The 13,341-nt window shown below is 35.9% G+C and overlaps 1 protein-coding gene and 1 long non-coding RNA gene across 8 annotated transcripts in view; both read left to right on the top strand.

The window, feature by feature from the left end:
• Syt7 (Synaptotagmin 7) overlaps positions 1-13,341 on the top strand; it is a 620,424-nt gene that overhangs the window by 572,550 nt on the left and 34,533 nt on the right. The gene's annotated exons all lie outside the window — the stretch shown is intronic.
• LOC122417053 (uncharacterized) lies at positions 2,976-4,034 on the top strand. Its single transcript, XR_006262222.1, has 3 exons — positions 2,976-3,608; positions 3,795-3,923; positions 4,011-4,034. It is a non-coding gene; the product is annotated as an uncharacterized lncRNA (long non-coding RNA).

Here is a 13,341-nt window from a genome sequence, read left to right as displayed (position 1 = left end):
ATGAACGATTGCAGTCATTACACTGGGTGAGTGGCTCGCCATTACCCCTACATTCTACTGATTTACAGCGTGAGCATTCTTTGTTGCATTCCGGTGTTGCACAATGAAAAAAATCCTCGACTTCCGAGAGCTCCGACTAGATTTAAAATCGGTTGGAAATGACGGGAACGCTCGTAATAAATTATGAACAAAGTATGCTTTATTCGACCGAACTCTGAAATATCATTTTCTCTTCCATCAAACAACGCGGGGGTACGTTTTCCGAACGAAAGAAATTCGTAGACTACGATGGCAACACCCTGACGAATAAAATATTTTTGAAACATTTTTATTTCGCGTAGTAATAACATAATGCACAATAACATCCCTTGTATATTACAGGACAATTTGTTTCCATTCTTCTTACATTAGTGCAATTAAGGGAAAATTACTTGAAGATAACTCTCTAAATTTCCTCTGCATGAATATTTGTGCTCCATCAGTTCTAGAAGAGCCCTGATTTTTATTTGAATAAACAATTTTAATGGAAAGTGATGGGCCGGACAAGTGCTTTTAACTCATATTTAAACATAATTTGTATCGATCCAATCGACGTCGAATATTGTGAATAATACCAGATGATCCTGAAAGTCTGAAGAGAATTGATTTTCTTATAAGTCTCTGCCACCATAGAGTAAGAAATGATTAGCTTGCATGTGATTTTTTCGGATTTAAAAACTTCTTAGAACAATTCCATGTTGAAATTTGGAGTTACTCATAAATTACTTGTCCTGCGATTGATATCATGAATTTTAATGCTGCACGTAACTCAAGTGGTAACTTTTTTCAATTTATTAGACAATGCTTGGCCTCGAAATGATATTATTAATCTTAATGCTGTTAGTAACATAGATGGATTTTTTTTTAATTGATTTAGTTGTTAGAATAAGATAAGAAAAATGGGGCATCGTTTTTCAAAATGTTTTCAAGTGCGATATTTCAGTTTTTTATTTCTCATGTTTTATTTGAATTTTTTCCACTTTACAAACGAATTGCGATTTGTTTTTTTTAATGTATTGTTTTTTTTTTCAAAATTTGTGAAATTTTTTCCAATCGTTCTGTTGAAATTATTTACAGTTGGCTACATAATTTTTTTTAAGGAACTTTTATTACATTTTTCGTGATATGATCAGGAAATATGGAAGCATCAATGTACTTATCTCAACCTTTTTTTTCCCTAAGGGTTTGATAAATGTCCTTGATAATATTGATAATGAGAAAAAAAATTAAACTTTGAGGTCAAATAACTCTTAAACCAATAGACTTAGCTAAAAATCATTAGAGACCTTTTTTGTAGAGCGTCAAATTCTCTATGAAAATATGTATGTCTCGAAATTTTGAATTTACTTGTCTCAGAGTTATGAAATACTAAAGAACGAAAGGAATTTTTCTCACGTTATTTCCATAAGAATCTTAGGTTGGAATGCGGACTATCTGAGAGTTAATATTAAGAGCTCAAATTTTCAGGGAAATATTTTTTATTAATTTGGAAGCATCTAAGCCCCTGGGAGCAAAGAAATTCGAAAACACCCCTTTTAAGGACCACCCTAATATATATAAATATATGAGAGTATATATAACAGATATATGTATATATTACCGCAAAAACGGAGGCGGTGTTTGACCTCGAAAAATAATTAAAAATACAATTTTTTTATCCAATCATATAGTGATTGAGACGGTGAGAGGTGGGGGAAAATATATAAATCGGAATTTTTTTCCGATCTGCTATCATTATTTCAAGTGTCTACAAACCTGAAGCATCGAAGAAATGGAGTATACCGGAACAATGACGGAGGTGCAACGTGTTTCATCAACGTCATCTTAGCTCGTGATGGGAGTTGTTTACGGGATGAATAATTCATTCGGAAAAATAATTGCATCGGGTTTTGAGCTTTCTCCTAAAACCGGAATTCTTATGCCAACCATCAAATTGTTGACAAATTCTTTCATCGGAGTAACTCTCAATATCGAGTGATGGCAAAATTGTAAATCGGATTATGATCGAATTTCACATTATTTTGGAGGGCCACGCTGGGACGGTGAAAGAATGCTTGGAACAAAAATCGTTCATGGATCGCATTGCACCGTTTTTACCTCCCGCTTTCACCAATCTGCAGTCTGCTCCAGCAACGCAAGTATCCCAGCAATTGGAGAGGTTCCCACCGGAGTTCGACAGTGCAATATTATCCTACAGCGATCGACCTTCAAGAAGTTGAAAGAAGTCAGCAAGTGCATCGACGCTCATGTACAAAAATTTGAGCGTGAGAGTACAGCAGTAAATATGTGTGTGACCATCATAATCTCCACCACCCATGATCTCCACATTGCAAGCGGCGGGTAGCGGGATGTAATGCGAATCCTTGAGACAGAAGACTACTTGGGAAAAATAATGAAAGAAACTCAGGAAAAAATGGGTGAGCAATACCCTGTTTTCGTTCGAAATTCGATGGAAGCAGGGATTTCTGAAATCACTACATTGTTCCGATTTGAAATTTGTCAACTCGTAACAGTCTACGACGGAAAATCTCTTTAAATTTCTTGGAAATAATATTTAGTTGTAAGATTTCATCAATAAGCGGCTGAAAATAAAAATACTAGTGTAGGAATCGGGAAAAGACGACGGTAGCGAACAATCGTTCGAGCGTTTTCGGCAATCGCCGCGAGACCGCGCGTGAGAGCTTCAAAAGAGTTAGTCGTAATCAAGTCGCTAATGCGTTAAGAAGTCGTAAGACGAGCGTCGCGCGAATGGTCCGAAGAGTTGGCTTTTGAAATTATCAGTTATAATAATATTCTTTTCATATTTCGTTTTACGTGTCATGAGCTCGTCATTATCCCCGCGTCGGTTCCAACACCACCAGGAACAAAATAATATCCCATACTAGCATAACTTTACATATAAATTTTTTCAATTGTTACGCGTATAAACGGGTAAATCTCTTCAAGTAAAAACTCAAGTAAAAAAAGATAGCAGCACGAACCCGAATCCTGGTGTCAGCGTGGGACTGAAGCTAAGACATGAAAACGAAGATTCAGCAGAAAAAAGGAGTGGGAAAAAAGCATCCATCCCTATGAGACTGACGATCTAGAGCTCATTAACAATTCTGCTTCCAAAGTGTACGACTGGAGTGAAAAAAACTTCAAAAATGAGTAAATTGAAAGTTTAAAAAATAGTGAAGGTGAAAAATAAAAAGTTCTAATGTGAGATCGTAATTCATTCCTAGTTTTTTCGTTCTAGCTCTGTACTATGACGATTATGTGTCACCATCGGACCCTTTACCTCATGTGAAATTGAGGGTTTATGTGACGGATGGCGTAAGGTGGGTGGAATTGGTGTATGACAATACCATCCACGATCATTACCATCATCATCAACGAGATTGGACGAGGGTGCAGCGATATCATCGGGGAGCGACGGAGATCGAGCATCGGGAGAACGCCGCACGTTCTCGAGCCCTGAAGAAAAGAAGGGATGCGAAAAAGCTCCTCAAGCGAAAAACTGAACCGTCCTCGTGGATCGACGTGACATTTCCAAAAAGAAGTAGAAGTGATGTGGACCACGTGGAACGGTGAGTTTATTTTTCTAGTTTTATTCCACAAACGTTTGTTATTTTTAAATGTCGAACATACAATTTTTGTAATTAACATAAATTTGAAAATCGTGAAAAAATTATTTGATTTGATCGTTCTCTAATTTTGTTCTATATTATTTACGTATGCAGTATTTTTAGCATCTCGTTTTTTAAATTTTTCAGGGAGGAAAAAAGAAATTGAAATGGACCCATCGATTTCGAATCTCCACGCCTTCCAAACCTACGACGATTGGAGAATGAGTTCAAGAGAGTGGCTATTCTGGAAAGCGATAAAGAAGCAGAAGAAGACCCGTAAGTATAAGTTTGCTTAAAACATGAAAACCTCCTTCATCAAAACAAGAAAGTATATTTTTAAAAAATGGGTTTTCTCGGTTTCAGGAGAAAGAAGAAGAAGCGGAACGAATAAAAATAATTTCCAATCGAATTAAAATCAATAAAATTCCTGTAATATTTAAATTTATCTGCAAAAAAATAAAGTAAAAAATCTTAAATCTACACGTTTTTTCGGAAAATAAATTATTACCTCCATAGTCATTCGTCATCATCATCATTATCATCTTCATTTTTACCTTAATTAATAAGGTAAACTCCTTCACCCCTCACACCTGTCCGCCAAGCTATTTACTTGTGGAGTGGGAAAAAATAGCTTGGAGTGGATGGGTTGCGTGGTGGGGGAAGGAGTAGGGATAGGAGTGGGGGGCGCCATACCTGTATGTAGTCTACTGATTAATTTTTTGATTCATTAGAACTCTCTCAAGTTCCTAATGGTTCCCCCATAAGAATGAATATTCCGAATTACCCTTAAATACTTGGCCTTGAATCGATATCATAAATTTTAATGCTACACGTAACTCAGATGGAATTTTTTGTTAATTGATTAAGCTTTTAGAATAAGATAAAAAGAATGAGGCATCGGTGTGACATTTTTTTCGAATTGTTTTGTTGTAATTATTTACACTTCAATTAAAAATTTTTTTTATGGAATTTTTTTTACACGTTTCGTGATATAATCAGGAAACGAGGGACCGTCAATGTACTTGTCCCGACCTTTTTTTCCCTAGGGGAACTTTTGGGATTTAGCATTTTTCGATGAAGAAGTATCAGTCGAAACGAAGATTAAAATGGTGTCAGCTTTAAAAAAACAATCCAGGCAGCCAGTAAATCGCGGAGCAGGACGTTTCGGCGCGGCCGTTTGGGCGCGAGACGTTTCGGCGCGAGGACGTTTTGGCGCGGGACGTTTCAGCGCGAGACGTTTCGGCGCGAGGACGTTTTGGCGCGGGACGTTTCGGCGCCAGCCATTTTGGCGCGGCTGTGCGGCCACGCCCATGAGATCGAATTATCGAATTCATCGTTTTTTTTATTTTTTTACGATACTGAAAAAAATGACGATTTTTTTTTATGCATAGAATATTTTCCTTGTCACTGAAAATAGAAACCAAGATTTTTCATATATCTATTCTGAATGCGTAGTAGGAAATAAATAGTTAGCCAACGCGATCCATCACCATTTACCCACACACACTTTGTCGATGTTAAATGTTCGCATACTATTGAAACGCGGGCGATGGGGGTCGCAGGGGGCGAAGCCCCCCGAGAATAACTATTAAAATTTTAATTTAGTCATCATGAGTACCATTTCATCCCGTATCCTACGAAATAACTTTTATTTCATTATGGTCGATTTGGCAAGGAATGCCATATTCATTCAGTGGATTTATTTTCGAATAGGAGAAACGTAAATACTGTTTTTCAAAAACATTTCACGCGAATTGACCTTCGTACGATTCAGAAAGACTACATGCAAAGTCGTCTCGCAATAACAGGAATAGTGTAACAATGTGTTCGTTCTCGAATCACCAGTTTACCAGTGTTCGTCGTTGTGTAAAGAACTGTTTTCTCTAAAAGTGCTCTATTCTTTTATCATGGAAAACAATGTATTATCCAAATGAGATCGCCCCAAATATATTCATGCTGGTCATTCGTTTATCTTCGATAAGATTAGTGCCTGTGGGCAGAAAAAGTTCTGGAGATGTTCCTTCAAGTCGGATGGATGTAAAGCTCGTTTGCACACGTGTGTATTGACTGATGAGGTAAAATTTTCATGTTTATAATACTAATAATAGTGTTCACTGAAAGAGAGAGAAAGAGCGCGCGGTTTTTCACTTATTTTTCTATAATTTTTGTTTGTTTTTGAAGGTTTTGCAAAGTCTAAATGAGCTCACCCATGGTGCCAACGTAGCACAAATAGAAGTAGAGAAAACAAAAAATATTCTAAAACGACGAGCTGTTTACACGGTGGAAACACCAGCTCAACTTATAACAAATGCATTAGCCGGTACATCTACCGCAGTTCAAGGCCAATTGCCATCCAAAAATGCTTTACGCAAAATTGTTGCAAGGAAACGGAATACTTTTCATGCGGTGCCGCCATCACCAGCAGATTTACGATCACTCGAGATACCTGAAATGTACAAAGTATATGAAGTATCCGAAAATGAAAAAGTATTATTTCTTTTGGGAGATACTGGAAGTGATGAACAACGCATCTTATTATTTGGGCGAGAAGACGCTCAGCAGTGGAGTAATTTAATGAAAACTGTGTATATGGATGGAACATTTACAATAGCTCCACCCTTATTTTCACAAGTTTTTGTAATCCTTGTCGAGCGGGGAGGCTTTGTGTTTCCGGTACGTTACGCACTTTTACCAAACAAGAAACAGGAAACATATATTGGGCTCTTCCGTTTGGTAAAATCCGTCTGGCCGGATTTTGAACCAGAAACTATAGCTGTCGATTATGAAATGGCAATAATTAATGCAGTAACCGAGACGTTTCCGACATCAAGGATTCACGGCTGTTTGTTCCATCTTGCCCAAAATATAAAGAAAAAATTGGGAAATGAAGGATTATTGGCGGAATATAATTCAAATTCAAACTTCGCATTACAAGCACGAATGATTGTTGCTTTGGCATTCGTACCTACAGATCGCATAGAAAACGCTGTTCAAAGTCTTTATGAACACCTTCCACAAAATCTGCAGTGTGTTTTGGACTGGTTTGAGATATTTTCGAGCTCTTTTTTCATTTATTTAAAGAAGTGTACAATGAAAATGTTAAAAGAAACAATCAAACAATAGACTTTTTTGTTGCATCATCTATTTCATGTGAATTTCGGTTAGATTGCACACGCTCTCTTCTGTATTTTTGTTTTTCCTGCTTGGGTCATTGTTTATTGTTGTTAATTTATTAAGTTTCTGTATTTATCTTCTAATAATTCAATATTAGTTTTGTTTTTATATGTTGCTGTTGCATATTATTTTTAAATTGCTTTTAGTGTAGCATGTACTTGCTTGCTTGCTTGCCTCCATGGTTGCTCTTTATCATTCTTAGGATATTGGTCGATTTAACCGGAACAGCAGACGTTCGGAACCGCGATTTTCAATTGATATTTGGTCCGTTCACGATCGAGTTTTGTCTGGGCAAAATCGAACAAATAATTACGCGGAAGCAGCACATCGCGTTTTGCAAAGGGAGCTTGATGTTCACCATCCATCGATATGGAAATTTATTGATGGTTTGAAAAAAGTTCAGAAAGTGAGAGATGCTCATTATGCCGAATTTTTGAAAGGAATCCCACCACCGTATAAAAGACGGAAATACGTAGAAGCTGATGCTCGAATCGCGCATACGGTTCGACAGTTTAACAACAGAACTTTGAAAGAGTATTTGATTGGAATCGCGCAAAATTTTTTATTACCATAATGTTTACAATTAAAAATTATTTTCAGAAATGTTAATATGTAATATTACTAATGTAAAAATACATTGCGCTCAATTTTGCTCTTCATTCATCTTTTATTCTTGTATCTCCATGTATTTTTTCCCTCTTATGGTTCTGATTAACGGCTGTTTTCTGTATTGTATATTTTGCTTATCTTCATTAAGTGGCTAAGGTGTGCAAATTTTTTTGCATCACTCTATTGTGTGCATGCTTCCTATTTTACAATTCTATTTAACAAATTTGGACGATTTCATAAAACATAAAACGTCTCGATCCGGAGCATTCTCGCGCAAAAACGTCCTCGCGCCGAAACGTCTCGCGCCGAAACGTCTCGCGCCGAAACGACCGCGCCGAAACAGTCGCGTCGAAACGGTCGCGCCGAAACGTGACGCACACAGTAAATCGTGTTGAAATCCATGAAACTGATGTTACTGGTAAAGAAATATATCATTTCGTTAATAAAAACACGAAATATTTTTTTGAGGTATTAAATCTGGATGAACAGTTTTTGAAAGCCCATCCTAGGACTTGGGATTCAAATCAGTCCTATTTAAAGAGTTTAAATACAGTTCGTGCATTGAAAGTAGTCAATGATACAGCTGAGCACGGCATTTCATTGATGCAGTCATATATACACTTTATAAAAGATGAAGAAGAAATGCAAAGAGTATTACAAGTAGTGTGAAGAGAATCGTAAAACATACCCAAATGCAAATAAATCCAGTTTAACAAATACTTTAAGGAGGGTGGTGACTGTCTTTGAGGGGCAGGCGGCAAGAGGGGTACCTCTATGTTGAAGCATAGGTTTCACAGACCCCTACCAACGCTTAGAAATTGAAATTCCCGATTATAAAAACGCGTATTTATCGCTTTAAACTGTGATGAATTTCGTTTTTTTTTATACCTGTATGTTTTCTAATGTAAATATAACTTCAAATGAGTGTTGAATTACTTGATACATTTTTATTATATAATCTTCAATAAACGCCAATACCGCGGCAACAGTGCAGTTTTGAACCGTATAAAATAGTAAGTTGGCTGCCATGCTCTGAGCGCCCGTATTCCGCGCTACCTAACCTCACTAGTCAATGTGTGGTGAAAGAGACAACCGACAAAATGTCAAACGTCTCAAAATTTCGGTGGAAAGGAAAGATGTGCACGGAAAAACAATACAACAGACATTTAAAACAAGTAGAAACCGGCAAAAGACGGAATAAAGATTATAATTTGGTTGCACACGAGGCGGAAGAAAGAAAATGTATGATTGACGGACGGCGAATCGTCGAATTGGAGGTTATGGCAAAATACATGTATTGCACTTGCTGCAAACAACTGTTGGCTCTGGAATATATAGAAAAAGAAAGCCAAAAAGGATTGGGTTCTATTTTTTCCATCCGATGTCATAATTGCCTGTTGTTAAATAACGTACTGTCTGGAAAACAACATCTCAGTGGACAAGATAAACTTCTGTTCGACATTAACAGTAAAACAGCCCTTGGTGAGCAAATTCATTGTTTTTCTCTGCTTTTTAGATAATTTTATGTCATTGTGAAAATATTGCTACTAATTTAATGTATTTGTTATACAATTTCCAGGTACGCTACATACTGGTTTAGGATACTCTGCTGTGAATAATTTATTGCAGTCGATGAACATCCCAAATATGTGTTCCAAGACGTTCAAGAAATATGAAAGAGAAGTGGGACCCGTCATTGAGCTAGTTGCGAAGGAAAGTTGTGACGAAGCAACAAAGCTTGAACGTACTTTGACAATACAAAGAATTGAGGAACTACAAAAAAAATTGTAAGTGTGTACCAACTGATGCATTCGAAAAAATATGTCGGAAAAACGTTACTACTGAAGTACGTTAGGATGTTTGAAAAAAAAGTTAAAATTGTTAATATCTAGATATATCGATAGAAAAAAATGAACAATAATTTAAATTATGATTGTGAAATTAGAGATATGAATTTTATATAATTTTAATGATGAAAAGTTGGACCAAAATGAAATACCTTCCCATCTGCTATGACTTTTGCCAGAAAGATTATATTTTTTGAGTCAATTATACAGATTGTCAGTCTTATCAATTAATACTTGACCACAGAAATATTACCAGCTGCAAGTGTTTCAAATTGTTTCAACAACACACAATGACTGTATTCTATTGTTAAGTGCAAATTATTGCAAACAGTAAAAATTGCAACGATAATTGCAAACAATAATAAAGAAAAAAATATAATTCTACTTTTTCATCTTGTTCGGTAAATCTACCAATTTTTTTTGTTCTACTTAAAATTTATTTTTTTCTTTACTAATATAGGCCTGAAGAATTCCGATCTGGATTTTTAATTCCTAAGATTGCGGCTCAATCTGTCACTTTACCTGCGTCCCTCACGTCACGAGCAGAATCTTTATCAGCTACGATCCTAGAAAAATCACAACATCCAGCTTCAGTTCCACCTACGAATGTTTTAGAAACCCACATAGAACCACCTTCTGTTATTGAACCACAAGGAGTATCTTTGTCAACTGTCGCTGTGCCTGTGCAACAATCACTGCCTATACAAGCATCGTGTGGCATTGTTGTTGATACATTAAAAACAAGCACACAATTAGACAAAAATGCCTTCACCTCATTGCTTTCACCTACGCTTAATTCACAGGATTTTCCTTCGACATCGAATATGACATCGATGTTATCAGTTGCCCAAAATCTTTCATCTCCTGAAATTCCTGTTGAGAATTCTACGAATATCAGTTTTGATGATGTAGTACGCTTAATGATTTCTTATGATATGGGATATAGTACTAGGGCTTCCGGTCATAACTATGACAGCCTCAATGGCTATGGAGCATCGATAGGCTCACAAACTGGACTTGTTTTAGATTACACAACGAGAAATCGAAAATGCAAATATTGTGACAAAGGCCACCCGAAAGATGATCACGACTGCCGTATGAATTTCTATGGAAGCGCTAAAGCCATGGAAGCTCATGCTGCAGTAGAGTTGTCTGTTGAAAGCCAAATTCTAAAAAAAAATAATGTCGAGGTTGGAGTTTTTATCAGTGACAATGACAGTTCGAGTATTTGTGCAGTCAGGAATAAAAGTCACCACACAGTCATTAAACAATCGGACAGGAACCATACATCGAAGGGAGTAAGAAATTTATTATATAAAACAGCCAATGACAAAGAAGTGACAGGATTAGTTGGTGATGCTATAAAATATCTACACCGCTGTTTTACATACGCAATTGCCCAAAATGAAGGCGATACTGAGGAAATGGCTAAAGCTATTCGAAATATTCCGTTTCATGCATATGATGAACATGAAAACTGCGGAGACTGGTATCGCTACTCAGAAAATCCAGGCGACTATAAACATGCGACAATGTTACCGGAGAAATTTCGAAATCAACACCTTCGTCAAACATTAATCAAGATATTCAACCAGCTGGGAGACAACGCGAAGAGATTTTCGACATTGGCTTCTACTCAAGCAAATGAAAGCTTGAACGGAATAATGTCACGAAAAGCACCGAAAGCCATTTGTTATAGCCTTTCTGAATCAGCTGACTTCAGATTTGCTTGTGCTGTGAGCCAAAAAAATAAAAGAAATCAATATGTAGAGGACGTACTTAAAAAAATTGAATTGAGTCCTGGTTCTCACTTATCCAAATATATTTTACGTACCGAAAAATCGCATCGACTACGCGCTTCAAATTCAAAAAAACCAGAATTCAAAAAAAAACGTCAGCTTTTGAAGAAAATCCGGTCTCAATTGAAGCACACCAAGGAACTTCACGAAAGCGACACATACGAAAGTCACATTGATTTGCTAGCCATGCCTGTAGAAGAAGCAGACAATTTTCAAAGGGTGGAAAATGGTCTACCAGAATTGTCAACTTGCCTTACTTTTGGAAACACACCTCGAGCGATAATTTTTTTTTATTTGGAAACAGCGGGATTAAAACCTTCTTGTGATGTTTTACAAATCGCAGCGAGGTGTGAAAAAGAGTTATTCAGTAAATATATTGAACCAAACCACCCTATATCTTCTTCAGCTTCTAAAATTAATGGGCTAACAAATGAAGGCCGTGATATGTTCTTACATGGTAAAAAAGTCCAATCATATCCGTTGCGAATTGTAATTGGAGAATTTCTACAATTTTTATTGAATTGTGGAAAAAAATGCATATTGATTGCTCACAATTGTGGTTTTGATGCTCCTCGTTTGGTTCGCATTATAAACGAAGTCACTCTTAAACATGAGTTTTTAAATATAGTTGACGGTTTCGCGGACACTTTATCTCTTTTTCGACAGAAATTTCCTGGAAATGATTGTAGTCTGGGATCATTGACCGCTAAAAGCTTTTCATTAAATCCTGAAAACGCGCATGACGCTATTTACGATGTTTTGATGCTTCAGAATATTGCTCACTATCATTTTACCGCAGATGAACTTGTATCTAAAGTCCAAAATTTCACAAAACTGGTTAATTTTCCTCAAAATTTCGAGTCGCTGAAACCATTAAGCAATTGTGTATCTGAAGCGATCAGAAAAAGGATGGCTTATGAAGGCATGAACTATGAAGACGTACTTACAACATATCGACAAGGGAAAAAGCAAGTAATGAAATTACTTGAAAAACAAGACTGTGATGGAAAAAAGGTAATACGAACCAAAAAAAATAATGAATAGCATTATCAGTCATTTCGAAAAAGAAGTGCAGTAAATATGAGCACTGTGATTATAATTTAAATTCTATCGTTATGTTCCTATTGTTATGCTCTGATTAATTATCACCTGCAATAATTTAAAGAATAAAAATCTGTGATTTAAACAATTATTATTTGTGTTATGCTGATTGCAATGTTTTTTTACTTTTGTTACGAATATCCTACCCTATTTCTCAGATTCCGCTGCATTGATTGATAAAGGAACTATGATTTTTTAAAAATAAAATTCGATTATATCAGTCAAATAGCCTATTTTTATTTAACTGCGTAAATAAATTTTGTTTCCTCCACCAACACAATCGCGACATGCCGTTTACACGGAAACTCCGTGCGGCGTTGCCACAGTTCTTTCGTCGATGTCGCTGAGTTATAGTTGAAACCAAAAACTTTCCCATATTCCGGCATTCTCACATTGATTGTTAAAAAACGGTACAGTGAACAAATTTGAAACTTCGTGTGTCTGTTCGAAGAGATTTAAGCTTTGTAATGATATTTTTTTAAAATCAATCTAACTATTTTTTAGTTGGGTTTTCGTTATGACAATCCGGTTTCAACTTGTCGTTGAGTAAATCTCCATAAGCGCCCATGTATAAGAACACAATCTTCATTATTTAATTTCTCGCGAACGGGACAGACAAAAAATTTAAAAAAATTCCACAGACCTCTAGATGTCCTAGAGAATGTCCTGAAAAATTTTCATTCATTTTTAACTATTATGGTTTGAGTCACCACCCTCCTTAAGTGTGAAATGAAAAAAAAAATCTAATTGAGATTTAAACCTGATCAATTCGAAATTTGCTTGACAATTCTCAACAAAAATACATAACAAAGTAGATTTAAATATTGTTGAACTTTTGTAATTGTTTGAGATGTTTAAATAAAAATATCGACCTATTGTGAAATCATACATTATTATGTACGATTTTTCCTCCGTCTCGTGGTGTATTTTCATCGATTATCTTATTGATTGGAACTCAAAATTCCAATTGATAATGAATATGAATATTTAAAGGTCTCTCGAAGCATTAAAAACAAAGCTTATAAAAATTAAAATGAATTATGAGCGACCTTTTAAAATGAATATTTTGAGTTAAAAATTTCAGAAACTCATTGATTTTTTCTGGACTAATTTTCGCTGTAGCGAGCCGAAAAATTTGTAAAACAAAAAAAGTCAAATTTTGAT

The sequence above is a fragment of the Venturia canescens genome, chromosome 10, assembly GCF_019457755.1.
Source record: "Venturia canescens isolate UGA chromosome 10, ASM1945775v1, whole genome shotgun sequence".
Taxonomy (NCBI): domain Eukaryota; kingdom Metazoa; phylum Arthropoda; class Insecta; order Hymenoptera; family Ichneumonidae; genus Venturia; species Venturia canescens.
This window is presented reverse-complemented; position numbering and strand designations above follow the sequence as displayed.